The following is a 21,614-nucleotide window of genomic DNA, read 5'->3' as shown; positions in this document are numbered from 1 at the left end:
TTTGAAAAACAGGCGTAGAAGGCGACTGGAACTGTTGTGAGCTTCTGTCATCATCTTGTCTTACATCTCGTGTCTCTCATCTTAAGGGGTGGGAGGGGAGAAGTACACATTGTACAACACATGTAAGTGTTTCTGCCAGTCACCGCTCTGTCGAACTGCGGAGAAAGACTGCGAGCAAACAAGCACAGGAAGTGATATAGACCCCCGTGTTTGCTCGAAATAACATGACAGGAAGTGTACACATCCTCCCAACAGACGCCCGAGATAAACTCCACAGCCATGTTTTTTTTAACCTGGCAAAACATGCAGGCTAACACGTAATAATAATAATACAAAATCTTATTCTTACGTAACCACACTGGCCGACTGACTAAGAGTACATTCTTATTTAGAGCAATGGCCTGCAGGAGGCAAATGTGGGAAAACAAATTCAACACTCACACACTGTGAATGAGTTCACATATGCACGAATGTTCGCAGAGAAACTGACTCACGTACACACTCGTCGAAGTTGTCACAGGCACAGTGAGCGTGTCTGAATTCTACCCATGGGGCCATCTGTTCTTGCACCAGCCAATTTGAGGAGACACAAACTCAGGAATCATTAAGGATGCAATATGGCTCCCGTTTAATCACCAGCCTTCGTCATTTCCATTGAAAATTAGCCACTGGGTGACAGGGAAATGGGGACTGTTTTGTTATCCACAATCTGTTCAAGAAAGCCTTATAAAGTCTTACAGGCCTTTTTATGACTTTGATATGAGCAGCCTTTAACACATTTTTTGGATAATAATAAAACATAAGAAGCTACAGAAGTCTGTGTTAATCATCACTATACTATATATATTATTCTTAATCCTTACGTCATAGAGGGCCTAGCATCAAACATTTACATTGGAGTTGAGCAGCAATAAAGCATTTAAAATCAGTGTTTATGTGTTAAAACACAGGGCTGACAATGATTTCTTCAGTTAAAGATTTGGACACATTACGTTTGTCACTTTCTTTGTGTGGGTGCTGTACTTCCAGCCCTCATTTTACATGCTGCTACTTGCCAGACATTTTGATTGATGTATCAAGGTTAACTCAGCCACATTAACATAGTAATTTAAAGATACGTCTTACCACTGGTACGCTGAGGATATTCACCTTCATGGCTCTTTTAGGCGAGAAAATATTGAGAAATTCTCTGTTTTGCATCAAAAAGGTCTGCATGGCCAATCACTTTCTACAGGTCAGTGCAGATTTCCTTATCGTTGCTTCAGATAGTAGATTTCCCAGGTTGCTCAATCTCTCTGGTCTCTTTCCCTCGGCTGTAATCTTGGTGCTACGTTTGACCCCCTCATGAATTTTAATAAGCATATTAAATCAATTTAAATGATTTTTCTCACTATGAAACATTGTCAGACTATTATACTATTATCATCAGGCAGATGATTGAATCAAGCTTTTACACCACCCCTGTTATATAACTGCAGTCATTTCTTGACTACCTACAAATGGTCGGGAATATTTCTGCATTACTACAGAGCAGTCATCTTTAAATGCGTACTATCAACTTTAAGTTTACTTTTAACTTGCTAAAAAAAGTGAAAAGTCATTGAAGTTGTGGCTATATATATATATATATATATATATTGTTTTTAAAGCCAGCTGAAGACTGAGTTTATTCAAACCTGGCCTTTGTCTGTTTCTTTTTTGCAACAATTATCATGGTCTTATCTTTGATAATGACTGACTATACGGTTCAAAGAGCCTCTTTACCGATAAAACTCCTGTTTCGTCCTGGGTCTTTGTCCTAAAATCAATCTGACACATCCCGTTTTTTTCTTCCTCTCATGTTTTCAAAGCACAATGACCTCTCATCTCTTGCTTTTCTACCTCTCACAGTTGCTTTAGGCAGTGACCTGACCTGTGCCACTACGCTTGTTATCGTTTCGAATTTCCCCAATTTAATGCCACGGGGAGCCTTTTTGATAAAAACCATAAAAAGCAAACCTTTAGACCTGCCTAGATTTTCCTCTCCATTCATGTTGCATCAGTTTAATAGTGGCCCAGCAGCAGTCATGGTTAATGGCTTCTCTCCTGAAGACTATTTTGGTGGGAATAAGAATAGTACATATCTACTTTTTGGTAAATAATGATTCACTGTACAATAATAATAATAAGAAACAGAATGACACAACAATACAGGAGAAACCTACAAAATCTGTATAGCATTTCACTGGAAATCAAACACTCATGCATTCCTCTCTTGTGAGCAGAGCCACCAGGGACCACCACTGTATGATTTATCAGCAAAAAGATCTGGTTTGTTCAGCTTATAAGGTGTCTTTCAACACTCCACACAGGTTATCTGTAGTCTCCTCTAGATGTATTTCAAAACATAGATGTGAATCTATGTGATAATATAAAATACACAAGTTGCGCTCAAGTCTCAAGCCCCAAACTGCTGATAAAACCTGCACAAACTAAATCGCTGCTGATCCAAACAATGTTGTGTGGAAACATCTTTAACACAAGTCCCAGGCCTTCTTTTAAAAAAAAAAAAAAAAAAAAAGAGAGATTTGGTAATTACTCCCATTTCATAGTTCATTGCTCTGTGTGAAAAAGCCCTCCAGGTCTACTGCAAATTTTGAGGATCTCTTCTTAATTACTCCACTTACACTACCTGATGATTATGTGATGATAACAACACTGACCCCCGGCACACGTCTGACAGGAAACAGATTTGTTCCAACTCATTCTCTTTCATTAAATATGCGTGATTTTAACTCATGGCTTCTCTTTTCTTTAGTTAAAAGTTAACGTCATAGACGAACTGTAGAAAGCCTTACATTGAAGACACTATGCAGGGTGTTTCTTTCCTTAACAAATCATGTGAAGTATTATCGCACTTTACCAAATAGAACTCAGTGTACAGAGTTTACCTGAGTGAAACAGAAATTTCTTGTTCAAGTAGAAAAGCGGCCTAACTAACCTCAGTGATCAGAAGGAGTAGATGTTTTTGTTGAGAATCTGCAAAGGTTATATGGAAACATGCAGTATGACAGCACAGTTAGTTACGTAATCTTTGCCAGCATTGCCAGTATTCAAAGCAGACATGGACTCTACTGTAGCTGCATAACCAATAAGGAAAGTCAGCTTGTATTTTCAAGGATGTATTAGGTTCATCCATGATAAAGCAGAAAGGCCTAGAAGCCAGTCTAAACTGCTTCTGTTGACTTTGTTTACAACAAAACGGGTGCTTTTGGAGAAGCATCAGTTTTGATTCTGATATCACATGTGTGGTAAAATAAACTGACAGCGAAATAACTTTAAAAGATCAACAGTTAATAGCAATTTCGGGCATTTGTCGAGGAACATACGTCACATAATTTGCTGAACTGGTTGGTTGTAGGACCATCCAACTGTGTGCAGACGTTTATTATTTTCTCATTCAGTTGAAACTTGCCCCATAATGAAAACCAAATGGCATGTAAACGGATTCGTATGAGGAGAATCGAGTCTGTCTGGACCAGGACAAGAGAGAAAAACAGACTTTTTATTTGCAAAACTAAATGTGAAACATTATTAGTTGAATTAGTTTAAAGAAGATACACATCCTGTACACTGGATACTTTGATAACCCTTTTGTTGAATTGAGGATGTGGTGTATGCAGTATTCTCTGTATGGAGCCCTAAGCATTGTCAAATGCATGATGGCATTTTAAATTATAACATCAGTTAAAACATTATTTAAATTTGCAAGAAGAAATACAATTGCTACGTAATAAAAGAAAATGTAAAAAGTAATTTATCCGTGGCAAATCTGAGGGAGCAGATGAGTTCGCTCAATAAATGAATCCTTGATAGATTTTATCAAGTGACCCTGACAGAGTGAGAAGAGAACATCACTTGACAGAAGACGCCGACAGCAAGAGATACCACTGTGGAGTGATGAGGCCTGAATACAAAACAGAGCGAATGATTGGCTTTCCCTGCTGCCTCTGCGGTCTTCAAATGCTGCATTGTCATTCACACAAAGTTGCCGGCGGCCGCGTCGAAAGGAGGGTTAGATAATGACGGCCTCAGAGCGAGTTGTCTGCGTTGCGGCTACGCAGCTGTTCCTCCTTCAATATTTTTACACCCATTCAGTCTTTGGTCGATCTCTGGCACTGAGCTGAACGGAGATGGAATAGTGGATGTTCACCACAAATATAGTGTACAGTGAACAGAGTTAGTCTGTTGGTGTATCTGGGAAATGAATATCACATTACTGATCTTGGTATAAAGTATTTGTAGCTATGACTGTACCTAAAATGGATTAGCATCTTGCAAATGTGGACAGTTCTCTTTGTTTTCCTAGTAGTGTGTCAATTTGTGCTGCTAAACCTGTCAAATGTAGGACAATATTTCTGCCAAAATCAAGTCTTGCCTTGATCACAGAGAGTGACAGTGTGAATAGTAATCAATTAGAGTTAGACAGGTATGAACTGGCCTTACTGTTGTAAACACTAGACAGAGGCCAGCTGGATAAATCTCAACAGGGAAAGTGAGTAAAACTGCATTAACTCCAATGTGTAAATAATTGAGTGTGAAGCTGAATGTTACTGACAAGCAAAAAAAAAAACTGTTTAGTCAACCTGTCTAAAAACTGTACAACTAAATAAAAAATGTCAAAGAGAAATACTGTAAGCAAAAAAATAGGAAAAGAAAAAAAATCAAGATGTCAGGAGCATGAAAACAGATCTTTAGATTCATGTCTTTGACTTACTGAAGCATTATATCCACAGGCAGCATATTCCCCGCTTACTCAGCCTGCTGCTGCTGCCACAGAGCTCATATGGAAGTCAGCTCTTCTCTATTACCATCCCCACAGACTGAACGCACAGAGGCCGCATCGAAATTCACTCGCTCAAATGGGATCAAGTCCGCGTTCAAAGCGGCAGAGATTATGAAAAGGAGAATGTGGACGCGCGTGTCTTTGTGCACATGTGTGGCTCCGCGTGTTTTCCCATTTGAAGAGGAAAGAATATGTTGCTCAACAGTGAGTGCGAGTAATATGACAAAGCAAAATGAACGTGGGGAATAAAGAGGAGTGGGGTGGGGGAACTGTCCCTCAGGCTTTCTGCACAGACAGACTATCTTTTCTTCATTCAGAGAGGGTCTGTCACAGCGTATTCCATCGAGACTGCCCTGCCACACTCTGAATCAAAAGCCCTGCATGGCTGCTCCCCAGGGTTTTACACACGGAGCACGGCACATTCACACACACACACGCACACAACCACAAGCAGCATGATAACTGCTCTTCTTGTGATCTGAGTGAAACGTCTTTTATCTGATCTGCTTTAAATATCGTCCAATTAGCCTCCCTTTATTTGCAAAACCATAAAGGCACAGTGTGACTAATTATACGTATGTAAGTGGGATTTTCACACATCTTAACTTAAATTAATTAAAATGTAACATTTTAACTGACACAATGGATATGGCACAGTATGACAGAAAGTTAAGCTCTTGCAGCTCTTGCAAAAGCTACTGGGTTTCATTTTCAGGTTTTAATTCAGTCTAATAACCTGTCACATTATTGTCATTAATTAAGTAAATTTTAGTTGGATCTCAATATGATAAAGGGACATCCCATACGATTTTTAAGAACAATTGCCCTTTATGTAGAAACGGACATTTTATTTCATTTTATATATTTCAATAACAACTGCACATAAAAAAAAACCCTAACAAGAGTGAACATTATTTGTGGCAGTGCACATATGTGCCTTAAACAATCATTTTTAGACCACCAATCAATCTAGAGTAGTCTACCAAGTTCTCTTAAAAATTATGATTTAGCAGACCATTCGGCAAGGAAACTACATGCTCTTTAAAGAACAAAAACAAGTGAACTTCATAAAGTACACTGACGCCTGCTTTCTTTTTAAAATCATAAATGGTAACTCACCACCACCACTCTGTGCCTTTAAAAAGCAGAAAGATTCCAGCAGCATAGTAACAAGGTCAGGCCTCAGAGGAGACTGTGTGATCCCTCGTAGATCTGCTTCCTTTAGTCAACTGTGCTTTTCTCAGAGAGCTTCTAAATTATGGAATACAACACTTATTGATATAGGAAACGGCACCTCTTACAATGCATTTAGTCTCCACCTGAAGGATTGACTTCTGAAGAACCAAATATGTGAACACCATTAGTTGTATCTGCCTGTTGTATAGCCTGCATGTCGTTTATGTTGTCATCTATTGTTCTGGTTGTTGTACTTGGTTTAGCTTAGCCTAATGGCCAATGCCTATTTTTTTTGCTTGTTCGTTTGTTTGTTTGTTTGATGAATAACTCCTTATCTTTGCAATTTTAACAACTTTGATTTTTTTTTCATTTTCTTCCAGAGATATGGTAATGGTTCTTAAAACACCAACACCAAAAGGGCTACAGTTGAAAATTAGCCAGCTGGCTAACACTGCCACATTTACTATGAAGTAGATTAATGTGCAATGTCCTTTTTAAATAAATAAAAACATAAAAACTTACATTTTGATACACATTTACTTGAATGACTCTTCACAAACAAAAAGACTTGACTTTGGTGAGCAAAAGATTTAAAAAGATCAGTGTCTCCATCTAGTGGTTTGGTGAAGTAGAGACAACATTTTCAGTTAATCTGGCAAAATAACTATTTAGAGCAGGATAACACAATGCTTTATGCCAAGATATGCATTTCTGTGTTTTTAAAGGCAGAATTCAACAGTGAAAGAGAAATATATGCAATAGAAATGCAGGACGCAAATGTCCATTTATAAACCTACTGACTAAAGAGAGCATAGACCCTGTGGCATCTCTACATTATATAGTTCACAAAATCAAATCTACATAGATTATAAAACTGAAGTTCTTCAATTAACACATAATACATATAAATGTTAACAGCACATCAGCATAAATGCAAGAATATAGAAAAAACGTCTGCTCTAACTGCAGCTATGAGAATTCACTGTTATTCCCTGAGGAGGGCAGTATAGCTCAATAATAAGCGTTCTCTTCAATGACACCATCAGCCCAGCTCTGCTCTTTATCTCTCTTATCGTTATATAAAGGTCATTTTCAGGGCATTCATGCCTCTGTTCTATCCGGCCCAATTATTATTATTTTGAGCAAATAGAAGTAAGTAGATGGCCATGGCAAATAGACAACTGTGATCCACATCTTACACTATGAAAGCAGCATCTGTATGATCACTGATATATAGAAATATAGATCTACTTTGCAGACAATGTGTGCGTCTACAGATATTGGATTTATGCATCAACATAGCTGTAAGGACAAGATACCTTTCAAACGAAAAGGTGCAATAGTTGGATTTATTTTAGAAACCCTGTGTTATATGTATATTCTTCACACTTATCACACCATGTACAGTGAGGAGCAGCAATATGTTTTACTTACTACTCCTGGTCTGTATGCTATTAAATTTACCGCCGTCTCCAGATAATTTCATTTAAAGTGCAGTGACCTGCGACATTTCAAATCCACAAAAACTACCAGGCCATTCTCTCAAGAGGAAATGCATATTTAATCTGGTTTTAAAGAGCAGTATTTTCTCCGTTTAACAGTTTCTCCCTGGCTAAAAATAGAGTCAATTCCGTAGAATTAAACATTCACCGCTGGCATGTTGGTTTGGTTATGAATAAGAGATGAAACATGAAACGAGGACAAGTTTGCTCAGATGAATTAACAGATAACGTAGCGAAATAAAGCACAACACGCGTTCTCCATCTCTGAGAGAGGAAGGGGGCAATCTGGAGTGCATCTGAGATATATACAACTACATGTCTGTTTCACTGACCTAGAAATATCCTCCTGACTCTGCGAACTCAGATCTAAAGTGAAGTTTACTCCATATGTGTCAGAAGAGAGTCGTCTCTGGTGTTCATTCTGGGGAATGTGTGCATATTCAGCTGCATTACTCCAGTTCTGAAAAGAAAAGCTTATATGGGGCGGCTGGCTTATGGGAGGTTTTGGAGAAGTGTCGCTGCTAGCAGATGTTGACTGCAGTCACAAACCCAATAAGTCTGAACTGCTTTCTTAGATTTGCTCTGAGAAATTCACTGGTCTCCAAGGAGACTAAATGATGCTGCAAATGAATGAGAAGGCATTAACTACACAGGTTTTTTTTTTTTTTGATTCGATTGACTCGGTTCAGTGTGCAAAAATGTTTGTGATGTCGATACAAATATGAGAACAGCTGGATGCTTCGGTTGCTATGCCACTGCCAGTCACAAAGCGTTTAACAAGTTAGCAGGCAACTGCCAATAATGAACATTTACTTCAAATTAGACAGGAAAACACAATTGATATTTTGTTCTTATGCAGCACGGCTGCTGTATTTTTTGTTGTAAAATGCAAATCTGATTATTGGTTCACTAAATTGACCCTTGGCAGGCGGAGACGGCAGGCTACTTTGGAAAACTGAACTCTTACTGAAGATATTTATAGTGGGAATACACAACGAGTTGCGTTTCTGTGATGGACTGACCTATTAAGACACTTCCTGTCTTTTTGCCTGCAGCTTTTAGGGATAGCCTGTCTGCTCCAGTGACTCTGGGAAAGATCTGAGCCACATGAGGAATATGATTTACCAGACTAATGCGTTTCACTCTCTTTTTTACGGAATATGCTGATATGTACTTTTTCTGGTTAGTTAGTGTCTTTGTGACACACTCGTGATTGTATACTCATATATAATTTTCTATTTACATTTTCTACAAATTCCTAAGGATCATGGGGTCTAAATGGGTCAGCACAACAAATACAAAGCTACTGTATCAGTCTTAGAAGAAGAGTCTCTCATTCATTCTTTAATTGCTGGTGAATTAGCATAGCCTTCCCGCTTTAATCTGTAGTGGCCCATAAGGGAGATATGCTCAGAGACTTAACACAATGTGAAAAGAGTGATATGTGGCCTTGTGCTTTGCTGAAGTCTACACTGCACTGCTATTTCCCTTATGAGCAGGAGTGTTGGCATCTGTCACAGTCACCAGGCAGAGTGCCAGTGTGGACCTGAGCCAGCACAACACGTCAGACCGACCGCATCCTCCAAACGCAAACGGACAACGTTGTTACACGCGGTTTCACGACCAAATATTTTATCAAGTAGCATCTTTTATTTGTGTGACAACACACACACCCACACACACACACACACACACACACACACCCACACACGACCATCTTAATCCCTTTTGGAAAAAAACTAATGGAGGTCATTTTATGGGCACTTGATAGAAGGACAAAGGAAGCTGCAGCAAAACCACATGTTTGTGAAGGCTGAAGACAAACCCCTATTCATCTCTATTTAAAGATATTAAAATGTGTCCCGTGGTTGGTCTTAACAGCATAAAAAAAAGCATCAGCAAAGTTTAGGACTAAAAGAAATTCATTTGATTTGATTTGCTTAGTGAGGAGGAGTAAATGCAAACTGTGATTTTGCAGAGTGGTAAAACTTGGATGACCTTACGTTAAATTGATGACGATATGAAATCCTTCACTTGCTGACCTTTAGGAAGAGAAAGAACCTTTTTTATCACAAAGAAGTCACCCTGTTAAAGTTGTGGTGTACCATCTAATTTTATATGACCCTGTCGGACTAAAAATGTATCTTGGTTTACAGTCAACTGTGAGAAAAAGAGTGAATATTGCAGAGGTAGAACACTTTGCAGAGATTTAAAATGAAGTGCTGCCGTGCACTCACAGTATGATCACTAGAACGACTGAAAGCACATGGATGGTAACTAAACAGCAGATTAACTCTCCAGGATCACGGGCCGCCTCTGTCACCCACATCTAATTCCTGCTCCATTTCTCCCTGATGCTCATCCAGTCATGAATATTTCTCTCCCCCTGTCACACTCTCTCATTCTTCGTATGGCCGAAGGCAAGGTGATGTAGAAAGCACTGAATAAGCTTTAATGTGTATCCAGAAGCAGCTCGTCAGCTTTGAACTATGGAACTATACTTGTCTGACCATCTTTTCCATGCCCATCAGGCAGCACTAGGGAACTCGTATCCTTAATTGATTCTGCGCATCAAAGATCTATGAGGGAGCACGGTACAACAAAGCAGGGGCTGACAGCAGACGTGGGAGTACCAAGGGCATGTGGAGAGAGGGTTGATAGATAAAGTGTGCGAGACAGTGATGTCTTGTTCAGCTGCAGGGCAGAGGTTCCCGTCACAGTTTTTCCAATGTGTCTCTGCACCTTAAAGTGTCACAGGATGTGCTTATGCTGAGCTGCTACTGTTCTCAGCCCTGTTGGTTGAAAAGGAAGTGATGGTTTTTGCTTTGGTTTCAAACCTGTGACTGAAAACTCTCAGGGTAGAAATCCTGACATAAATGAATGTGATCTGACAAGGTCTTTGGGCAAAACTCTGACCTGTTACCTGCTCACTGAAGCAGCACTGTTGGGTAAATCACAATGTAAATAAAAATCCAAACTGAGAGTGTGATTCAGCTACACACACACACACACACACACACACACACACACACACATATATATATACACAATCAGGTGTTACATTAAAACCACTGACAGGAGAAGAAAATACTATTTCTTCTATAAATACTATCTTTTCACAATTCAGTGTTAGTACTTAATTTTCATATGGATGTTACTTAGAGATGTACCTAGTATCTAGACCAGATCAGGCATCCAGTATTACAAAATATTAGTGTATAGGTAAGTATTTCTTTTTGAAATTTGTGCAAGAATATTAATCCATGAATTTGTCAGGGACATACAGAGGACAGTATATACATATATATATAGTAATGATAGAATTCAATCAATACCGTTCAGTCGGACCTCCGGTTATGGCGACGTGCTAGGCAGCTCCACTGCTAGCTTGTAATAAATCCAACAAAACTAACCAGGACTTGATTTAAACTTAAGCAATACAATTAATCTCAATCTCTCAGTTTTAAAACAACACAACTGTATCTACATTTTTAGAAATTAGTTATTTTATTTGTCTGAATCATCTTTTAAAAACGACGGAGCTCAAAAGGGAAATATCTTTCTATCCGGTGAAAGACTGAGATAATACTGGTGCTGAACACCCACAATTATAATATGCAATATGCAATTATACAATGAGAATAATGCAGCATGCAAACTATTAAAACGGAAAAATACGCTCCTCCTGTCGATACCAACCTTCCTATGTTGTGAATCCTGAATTCTTGGCAAAATGCAGCAACAAGATCACATGTTAATTAGCCGTGGTCTAATGACACAGGGGAATTATATACGAACGGAAAGTAGAATGAGATTCGTTTGAGCCCCAGACACTGTTACACAAGATAGTTATGACATAGACGCTGTCAATGTGTAACTGACAGAAGTTTATCTGTCCGAGATAAGTGTATGTGGGTTACTATACACACACACGTATGCCACAGTCATGCAACTAGTTCATGCTAAAGACTGTTCCAACAAAGGAGGCACCCTCTTCCACTGGGTCAAACTTGAACTAAACGTCAGGATGCACACTAGAACAGGTGTAGCACAGAACGCATCCAGTTTTAAAACTCGCTTTCCACCACGCAGACATGACAGCTCTGCAGGGTGAAGAAGTAATTAACAAGGAAAATGATTAGTCTGATTGAAGCGAGGCAGAAAGGAGGAGAGCGTCAGAGATAGCAGGGAAGAAAAACTTTGCACACAGACTTTGCTCGCACACACACACACACACACACACACACTAGTGACTGACTTTCCCAGGAGCCTCAGGCCTGGACTGCAGCTGCCTTTAGAGATAAAACGCCCTGCTATCGCTTGGAGATTCACTTTCTTACAAGTTCCATGAAAGCTGTCGCATTGGGGTTTTTTTTAGAAGTCAGCATGCTTTCACTGGCATGTTAAAATCTATCTTTGTAGTTCACAGAGTTCAATCTCACCTTCAGTAACAACCAATTGGCTGCTTTGCCAGAGGTTTTTAGACACAATTCTCAACTAACGTATAGGCTTCAAAATGCGGTATGTGCAGGACGGCCACACATTCGCTTGGAAAAACATGAAATATGGACTGAAATAATAAAAAAGGACTGATATGCAGGAGGTATGCAAACCTCCCTGCCATGTGCCGCTTAACTGACAGTATACAGCCCGGTATAGTGACAGGCCATTTATTCTGGAGGCATGCAGGTATTTTTTTTTTTTTTTCAGATAGCAAATACACTAGACGTTTTCGACTGCACACCTGGGCGAGGATTCGCATACTAACAGACTGTATCAGCAAGAAAGTGTTTGTGCTGAGTGTGTGGTTGTGATACGGTGTGCGTTTATAGTATATAGTATGTGTATGTTTATGACAGATACATAGATATTCCAGCCAAATCCATCTCTCGCTGATCCTGCTCATGTGGGGCTATAACTGAAAGTGGAGATTGTGTGAGGCATTGTTACCACTGAGTAAAGACGCTTTGAGCTTATCTGTATTATTTTAGACATCAGATGCAATGTGTTGTGTATGAATTGGTACTTATGGCTTTATCCATATGAACCGTAGGTGTTTCAGTCTTACCTAGTGATGTGTTTGTACTGTATGTCATGAAGCAGCTCTTAGAGCCGAAATAAGAGCGGTCGGAGAGACTTTCTTCACTAGACCGACTAGACTAGACAACAGTATTTTACAAGGTTAAAACTAAACAGCTTTCAGCACGGTGCAGCCTCGACTGGAAAACTTCTTCTACTTTGTCCAAATTGACTGCAGTTGCTGGCAGTTCTTGTTTGGCTTGTTTGTCATCATCTCAGGATGACAACAAAGACCAGAGAATGAGTTTCTCTATAGTCTAACGTAACCGGTTAACTGGTAAATGAAATGGGAAAACCACAAACCTACATAGATTGATTAAAAATATGAAGTTATGATTAACTCCATAATTTGTAGATTTCAGATTCTACAGTGAGTCTTATAAAAAGCTTTGAATCGAAGCAGATGAAGTGCACACTTGAAACATACTTGTCTGGTCGTGTCCGGTTTTGTGAAGATTACATCTTTTAGTTTTTTCTGTCTTTTTTTTTGCCACATTCCTGTGGAAGACAGCCAGTGAAAAAAGACAGAGCATGTCTGCTGGGTTATTTGGCCCCATCTGGTGTACCTCCTCACTTCACTTGAGGACATCCGCATGCTCCATCAGTCCAGCCCTCCTCCCTGCCATTTGATCCTTGATGTCCTAATGAGAAAGACAAGGCATTACACAACGCAGACTATAAATAATAGCTGCCCCCTCTCGCACAGTTTCAAAGCTACAGTCATGCTTCCTCCTTATGTAATTGGATGGAAGATATGTTTTGATACTTGTAAACTATTCATTTAAATTATTACACTAAATATTTATTATGTTAATTGAAAATGAACAGCTCATGAAGTTATTCTTCTCACTGAACAAATCTATGAAATTGTTACATTAATGGCTGTTATTGGAAGCGTTTAAATTGTTTGCATTGTGCATTATATGTGACATACACACTGTTCACTGGAATATGCAGAATTAGTACAGTGGGGCAGATGGGAATGTGTTCAAACAAGTCCCAGCTGAGTTCAATGCAGATGCAGGTTTACACAAGCAAAAATTACCACAAAAGGGGCGAGTGAAAGTGCACACATGTAAATACACATACTGTATGCTGTCATGTTGTTTGGAGCAGTCAGGGTTAAGATAATTCTCCCAGTTCAGAACTGTATTGATCTTGTGATTCTCTCGCTCATAACCTACATTATACTTACATAAGACCAGTTAGGCCTGAGGCCATAAAGACAACCAGAGCACAAAGACAGCTTCACAAACATGTGTGGACCTGAATACTTGTCTGTACAGTATATACATAGTACTGTATGTACTGTATATAAATCTATTTTCAACTTGCATCCAGATGAACAGATTTCATTACTACATGATCTGAATGATAAGAGTGTAGTTGATATAGTTCATGTGGAGAAAAAGCTTAAGGCAGATAATATGATGATGAGGAAATTGCTACCTACTATATCACTACAAGGGGTTGCTATGACAGCAAATTTACATATGATTAAAGATGACAGCAAAACCTAGCGTACTCACGACTGTTATTCTAAGCCACTCAGTTAAAAATTAACACACTGTGCTTGTCATATATCTTCATTTAAAATGAATATTGTCCCTGAGTTCAGTAACGTCTAGCAAAGTACAGTTTATAACAATTTTAAAATGTGAAATAGCACAGAGCAACAAGGCTGATGTCCCCCTCGTGATGCTTGTGAAACTGGGAGCGCCCTGGAGGCATTTCTTTACTTCTCTACTTATTACAGTTGTTAAGTTTCCAAGGGGAAACTGTGATATTTTTTAAAACAGTACAACATCTGTCATATTCAGTTAAGGGGAAACAAGAAAAAAACATGTATTTGAAAAACACACACAAGTACAAATCCATGTAACACCATATACTGGAAGAGTGATCGTTTGAAAATGTAGAGAGAAAACTAATTATGTATTCATCGTACGGTTCTACCACGACGAATGGTTTCTCACGGGTGTCTTTAATGTCTCCTTCCACGCCCTGTATTTAGCAGCACTTTCTCAGACCTGCTTCAATGATTTAGTTCTAAGAAAAGCTTCGGTTTCCATCTCTTTCATAATGGCGACATAATAAACATTATTATAACTATAAAAGTGCAATTTATTTTTTTGGGCAAAAAAATGCAGACAACTACAGGAGTCTCACGGGTTATGTAGTGCAAATTAGACACACATGCCACATACAATATTAGATACACTAGTAGGAAAACCTCACGTGAAATCTACAGCTTTTCTTGGGTCACATCTGTTCTGATGGAAAATGCCAACAAATCTACATCAACAATGTTAAGACAAAAAGTAATTGTGGTCTATTCATAGCTATAATGAGCATCCATGAACAGTCGAGCAGGTAAGGTAAAAGGTCCTATTTAGTTGTGTTACACAATTATAGCAAATTTCTTCTTTTCCACTTAGGTCAAGGCCTATATCACCAAGTATCCAGAATGCTTTATAACGTCTGCTGAGGATAACGTAATGTAGCCTCTTAAAATCAGGAGAAATTTCCTACTATTCACCAAACTCAGTTGCTCAAGGCTTACGGGATTTTTGGAGTTAAGAAAGAAGCAGCATATTATTAATGGGAATTATTAGTCATGCCTGTCCCCGTCTCTCTCTGCTGCCTTGTCCTGCATGGCTTTGAGGCACATAATCCCCAGATGAAGTTTTTCCCTGACAATGTGAGTAAAGTTCGTCTAGGTAATATTCCCCACTGATGACTGTGTATCTCCCAGTGCTGGTGAAAGAGCAGAAAAATATCCACCGCAGCACAGTCAATGCTCATGTGTCACAGGAGAGTGAATGTTTATGTGCAAATGGGAATAATGTGCAGCCCTATGGTAGCGATCTATCATATAGTCGGCCAGTCCTGTGCTGTACCTTAAAGACACTTATTTACAATTGCACACACCTCGAGTTGGCATGCAGCAGACTATGAGCCCACAAGGACAAACACCTCTTATGTGAATCCCAAGCAGCCAGACATATCACCACAGCACTTCTGGCCATCTGCAAAGTCTGTTGGTGAAAGTGTGCATGTGTGTGTGAGTCCGTGGCTGACTAATCTTTGTTGTCATCACAAATGCCCTCCTGGAATAATCCATCACACTCTCCTCTGTCCTCCACAGACACTCGCCACACATGTAAATACACACTCACTCACACACACACACACACACAACCAAGTTCCAACTCCAATTCATCATCCCGAGTCAAGAGCTCTTTTTGCCAAGAGTCCCTCGTGCCCCTCTGTCCCACTATGGGTATTACTTTACTTCAGCAGGCTCACATCTGAAGCTGAGTCACAGCTGCATTCTCCTAAACGCACACAGGCAAATAACACGACACATCTATAATAAATGGAAGCACAATGAACTGAAATCAGTGGGATTAATCTCCCTTTACCTTGGCTACAAATGCACACACAGCTGCTAATACAGGATTGTCTGTGACCTTTTTACCAAGGAAAATCTATAGAAATGAACCCACAGAAAACCCACAAGCATGCGATACCTGGGTTTATAATATACAAGTGTTCATGTTGACGTGTGATGTTTCTCCAATACGGTTTCACACGTTAACTTTTGACACGGTCTAAAATGCAATAGAGATTTTATCCATACGTATAAAATATCTTATGTACAAAAAAAGCCTTGACAACCCTTCCTTTTTTTTAAAGGCAACAATCATTCTACATCTACGTATTCCTGTGGAGAATGGCAAAACAAATTGCCTTTTAGACTGGATGATAAGAACAGCCAGATAACATCCAACAAAAAAACAGTCTCCTCTCCATCTGCCATGCACGTCTGTGAGGAAACCACAGCAAACAAAAATGGAAATTCAACTTTTGAGGACTGCCAACAGGAACTGAGGTACTCTTTTTTTTTTTTTTTTTAACTCCATTCCTGTTTCAGAGTCACATGCACATAAGCACAGTATATGTGAGACGGTTTAGTTTTCCATTTCAAGCACTGGATTTGGTCTTTTGATAATCTGCAGCCATGTTGCTGCGGTGCCCTTACATTTGGAAGTCAAGCACAACAGTCGATAGAAAAAGCTTTGAATGAAATAGACTCCAACTAAAAGACTGAGGAGATAAAGCAATTACTGCCTGGCTCGCCTCCTAAGACCTCAAAATTCCATGAAGTCACATTTGTCCTTTAGCGGCAGGAACGTGTGTCCTCTGCTGGGATTAGCAGTCTATCACTGCGTTATGTAACCATCTTTGGGGACCATTTCTTCCAACACAGATAACAAACACACTTGTTCTGCCTGTGAAAATGAACCAGGAAAGAGGCAGTTTAAAATAAGTACAGTCCTGCATTTCGTCTCGTAGGCATATGAGAAACACTTCTCTTTAGGATTTCCTTGTGTCATTACAATCTTGAACGCATCCTGGCTGAATAGGACAGGTTGTTGATAATTGCTGAAAAAGTCAGCCAGAAACAAAGACATGTCAAACTGATTATACTTTTTACTTATTGACAGATGACTTTGCACCACTGAGTATATAAACATTATTCACCAGAAAGCTGCACCATTGTACCACCAAACACCATATATCCCATGGATGCTTGATCAGACTGGATATGGGAAGTTTGAAGACTGCGCCTGCGTCTCGGGCTTTTCGTCACGTTCCTTGAGACGTTCCTTCAGCTGTGATGCCTTTAGAGACTTGGAAATGTGCAGCAATGCTAAACCAAAAAGAGATACATCATTTATCATTTGAAAATCTAATCTAACGTCCGGACCAGTCATTGGTGAGGTGACTTACAACTAAACTATAGCTAGGCTGGTTAAATGGCAAAGCTATACTCACTATAAGACTGTTATCATGCACAGAACATGTATCATTTACCTACTGAGGAAGTCATTAGTGAAGATGGGTTGCCAGTTATGTGCCGCCAGGATCTAAACTCCTGGTTCACAAGTGATGGGACAATTTTATTTTTCCTTTTCTCCATAAATTTGCATCTGCTGTTTGAACTTTTTAATTCTCCGTGTATCTCCCTATTAAATGCATTCAAGATTTAAGATCACACTCATATACATAGACTGACTAAATGAAACGGAAGGCAAAGTACATACTTAAATTTGCCCGTCTGCTTCCCTCAGACACCCCAATGTATTTGAACTCAGCTTCCCATCACCCAGCTCTCCTTAAACAGATTAGAGTAACTGGCACTTGGCAGTTCCTGCTAAGCTATAGCTTTCCCATCCCTGCACGACTCATAGCAGCTCATCGTCAAATGAGCAAACATGCTTCAATTCTCCAGGGTTTTCCAAGGAAAAGAAAACCAAAGATAAACCCAGATCGAGCAATAAAACAATTTGATGAATATGTGTGTTACAAGATGCTGTTTGTACTGACGGCTACATGTCCAAAACCAGGATGTAAGAGAAAATGCAATGAATGCCTGCAAGACTATAAATGTCACAGCCTGAGAAAATGGAAAAAAATAATACATCAAAGCAGCATTTGGGAATGCAATGCATTAAAAGTGAAATGTAACACTGCGGCTGCAGGAGGCCACACTGTACACATACTGTACAGCAAACTATTCATAACCTTTGTCAAATCATAGCTGTGTTATGTAAAAAGGGTAAAGCTGTGCATGCACATGCTGAGCAGCTGTCCTACATGTTTACAATCACTGTGGGATGCTCTGGTCTGAAACTGCAGTAATAATGACACACAAAACTGCTGCACATCCTCACCACACGTCATAGCTTGGAAAAATGACAGCCAGGATTTGAAGGAAACTACAAAAACTCTATTTTATTTCACGTTTAAGTTCACTTCAGCTGAGAACCTGTTAAGCACTTAAGGAATGTACTGTAGCTCCTCTGACAGATATCTATATTATAAAAAATAACATTTATTTCCTATTCCTAATTCACAAATTCATTAAATTCATTTAATATGCTTGAGATCTTTCAAGTACAAAATTAAAAAGTACTTATTTACTAGACAGCTGGCACCATAAAAATGTAGTCTGTGCTCCATATTCTTACCATCTTTATACAAACATATTGCTTTATTTTTATTCTTCTGATGAGCAGGACATGAGAATACTGTATTTTACTACACATCATTTCCATGTATTTCACTACAGATTCATCAAGGAAAACAGAAGCAATATATATTCATAAATGCATGACATATTAGATCTCGCTTGCCTTCCACGCATGGAACCAGCCATGTGTAAAATGTTCTCTGAAAGGCAGAAAAATAAACAGAGCTTTCAAAAAATAGCATTTCTAATTAGTTAGCTGCACTCACTGCATTTGAATCAGCACAATGTGGTTTAAACAGCCGGGAAGCAAAACCAATCGTACTGATTATTCAATGAAATCTAGGCCATTTCTAATCAGCAGTCACGCTAACTAAAATTACACGATTAAAATAACCACGATGCTAATCTGATGCTTTTAAAAACCAATCCAACTTGATGACTGCATGGCATGAAGTGTAACCCATCCAAGGCAACCAAACCTCTAAATTAATTGGTCAATTGATCAGTTTTTGACTTCGAGAGAGCCAGATTCCCTCAGCCAGTTCTTCAGTTCTCTCTGATAACTTCCATTCTGCCTGGTAGCGTAAATCATCCCTCTCTTCGCCTGCATCTACCAGTTCAATCCTCAGGAACATTTCTTTCTCCAAGATCATTGAAGCTAGCATAGAGTCTGTAGCTTGTCTGGCTCTTGGTAACCTGGGGGAGGAACGAGAAACCCCTAGACGAGGGGGTGGACCACTTTTAACCCTTACGCTTCTGACTTGCTCTTCCTCATGTTTCGCCAGTGACACGTCTTTATGGTCGGAGGTGGATGTACTTGAAGGGCTCTCATTTGTTGATCCGGAGCTGGCAGATGACTGTGTGTCCTCTGATTGGTCAATGTCCACTTGGTAGGCTAATTTCCTGTTACTCTCTCTGTTTACGGACAGACAAGGAGGCCATCGGATGGTGAGGCATCTCGTCATTGCCAGCCATAATCCTTGAGGCCTGAAAAAACTTGACCTTGGTGGATTTGTGTCACAAAAAGTGTCCCTTTTTTCCGTTTGGATGCATTCCGCTGCTAATTCCGTCTCCACAACCTCTGAGACTGATACTCCGTTGGAGTTTTTTGGGAACAGCTCTTCTTCTCTGCCCTCATTCTTTGCCTGTAGTTGCTGATCATCCTCAAAGCTGAAAGAGCTGCAGAACCTCTGACTCCTCTTCATTGCACTTTCTGCTTCCAAATCTGAAGCTGAGAGCGAATCTTCATCTGTTGAGCATCCACATAACGATGAGTTATGTTTTGACTCCTCTGACCGCGGCTGTTGATCTTCTTCAGACTCAGACGAGCTGCTTGCCCTCTGGCCTCTCTTCATACTGAGGCAAAAAATCCTCTCCTTTTCCTTAATCTGTCAGCTGCACCGTGTCCTTTTCTTTTGACGCACCAGCGATAGACTGAAAGACATGAAGCGATGTGATCGAGGCTATATCACAACAACAACAACAACAACAGCCGCAGCAGCTCTGTTAGCAAGGCACTTCCTGACATAATCTCTGCTCCAAGAGGCGCAGCTAAGGCTTTGGAGTTGGGCGGTGATGACGCCGTGTGTCATGTGCCCATGTGCCCACATGCCCCAACACACACAGACAGACACACACACACAGAAAGCCCTGTATGGCTATGTGTTCACGCTCCAGTCGAGTCAGCGGTGACTTGCCTCAGAGGGAAGTGATGTCAGATTGCATGTCATCATACGTAGCCGCCAACCAGGAGTTTGCAAATGGTCTGTGTTTGTGCAAGACCCCAGATGTAAAAAAAATAAAAAAAAAATGCTGCACCCTCAAAATTGACCTAGATGTGCAAAATGGGGAATCTTCTCTCCCCAACACACTATTCTTTCTTACTTGTTACCGTTATATTGATATGCATTTCAAAATGATATCCGTCTGATATGTCGATAAACAGCAATATTTTTACAATCTTGTTTTTGTTTTCCAATCTACTTCAGACATAATATTAGTTGCCCAAATCCTTTTGCATGTGTGTTATTTTATTTTGGAGGGGTTTGGAGAAAAGAGAGGAAAAAGCTTAAAAAAAAAGAAAAGAAAAAAAAAGCCCACCAGCAGCTGTGTACCTGCAGGCACTATGTGTAATCATATAGTACATGAGCATACATGCATTTGTGGGCGTGTGTGTTAAGTACTCACTGACTGGATCTTAGGTCATTGGCTATCTTGCGGGGATTTCCCATTTATGGTTATGGCCTCTTGTCAGACCTCATGCCTATACGCTTATTCAATGTACACTTTCTTACATCACCCCAGGGCAAAAGGACACTGGCCAGTGCCGACTCCAGACTGGCTGACGTTATCACACACAGAGAGACACACATACGTGTCACAGCTGATAAAAATTCCACTATAGGAGGCTACGTATGTCTGAGGCAAGAGACGCGTAATAATCCCTGGAATAAGAATACAGCAGGGACATTTACCATGGTGGTGATCAACAATATCAGTCGCAAACCACTTGTATATGATAAAGATTATACTGCATGCCCTTCAGTCTTGATATAAACGGTTCAACTCACAGGATTGGCAGCTTGATGTCTAGATAAATTAATGAAGGAGCTACCACTGGCAAAACTTTATGGACTTTATTACCACCGGTAACATTTAAGGATTTGATCAATTTGAACAAACACCAGCCCCGTCACAGGCGAAAGCTCCACATTCGATTTGAGTGTCCATTTGTATACCTCTTCTCAGGATTTAAACCCACAGGATTTGACACTGAATTTTAGTTTCACATCTGATTGTCTTAGGAGCCCCTTGTCGATCTCCTCCTGTTGTACTTGAATCACTGATTAAACATAAGGAACGCAGTGGTGGGAGAATAGAAAAACGAGGAGAGGCACGCTGCCTCGACACTAAAATGTCCCCTGGCAGAGAAACATGGATCTTGGCCGAGGACCATGCCTCCTCCTCCTCCTCCAAACTGTGTAAGTGTAAG

Source organism: Mugil cephalus, chromosome 14 (genome assembly GCF_022458985.1).
Source record: "Mugil cephalus isolate CIBA_MC_2020 chromosome 14, CIBA_Mcephalus_1.1, whole genome shotgun sequence".
Classification (NCBI taxonomy): Eukaryota; Metazoa; Chordata; class Actinopteri; order Mugiliformes; family Mugilidae; genus Mugil; species Mugil cephalus.
The sequence above is the reverse complement of the archived record's forward strand: the minus strand, read 5'-3'. Positions refer to the sequence as shown.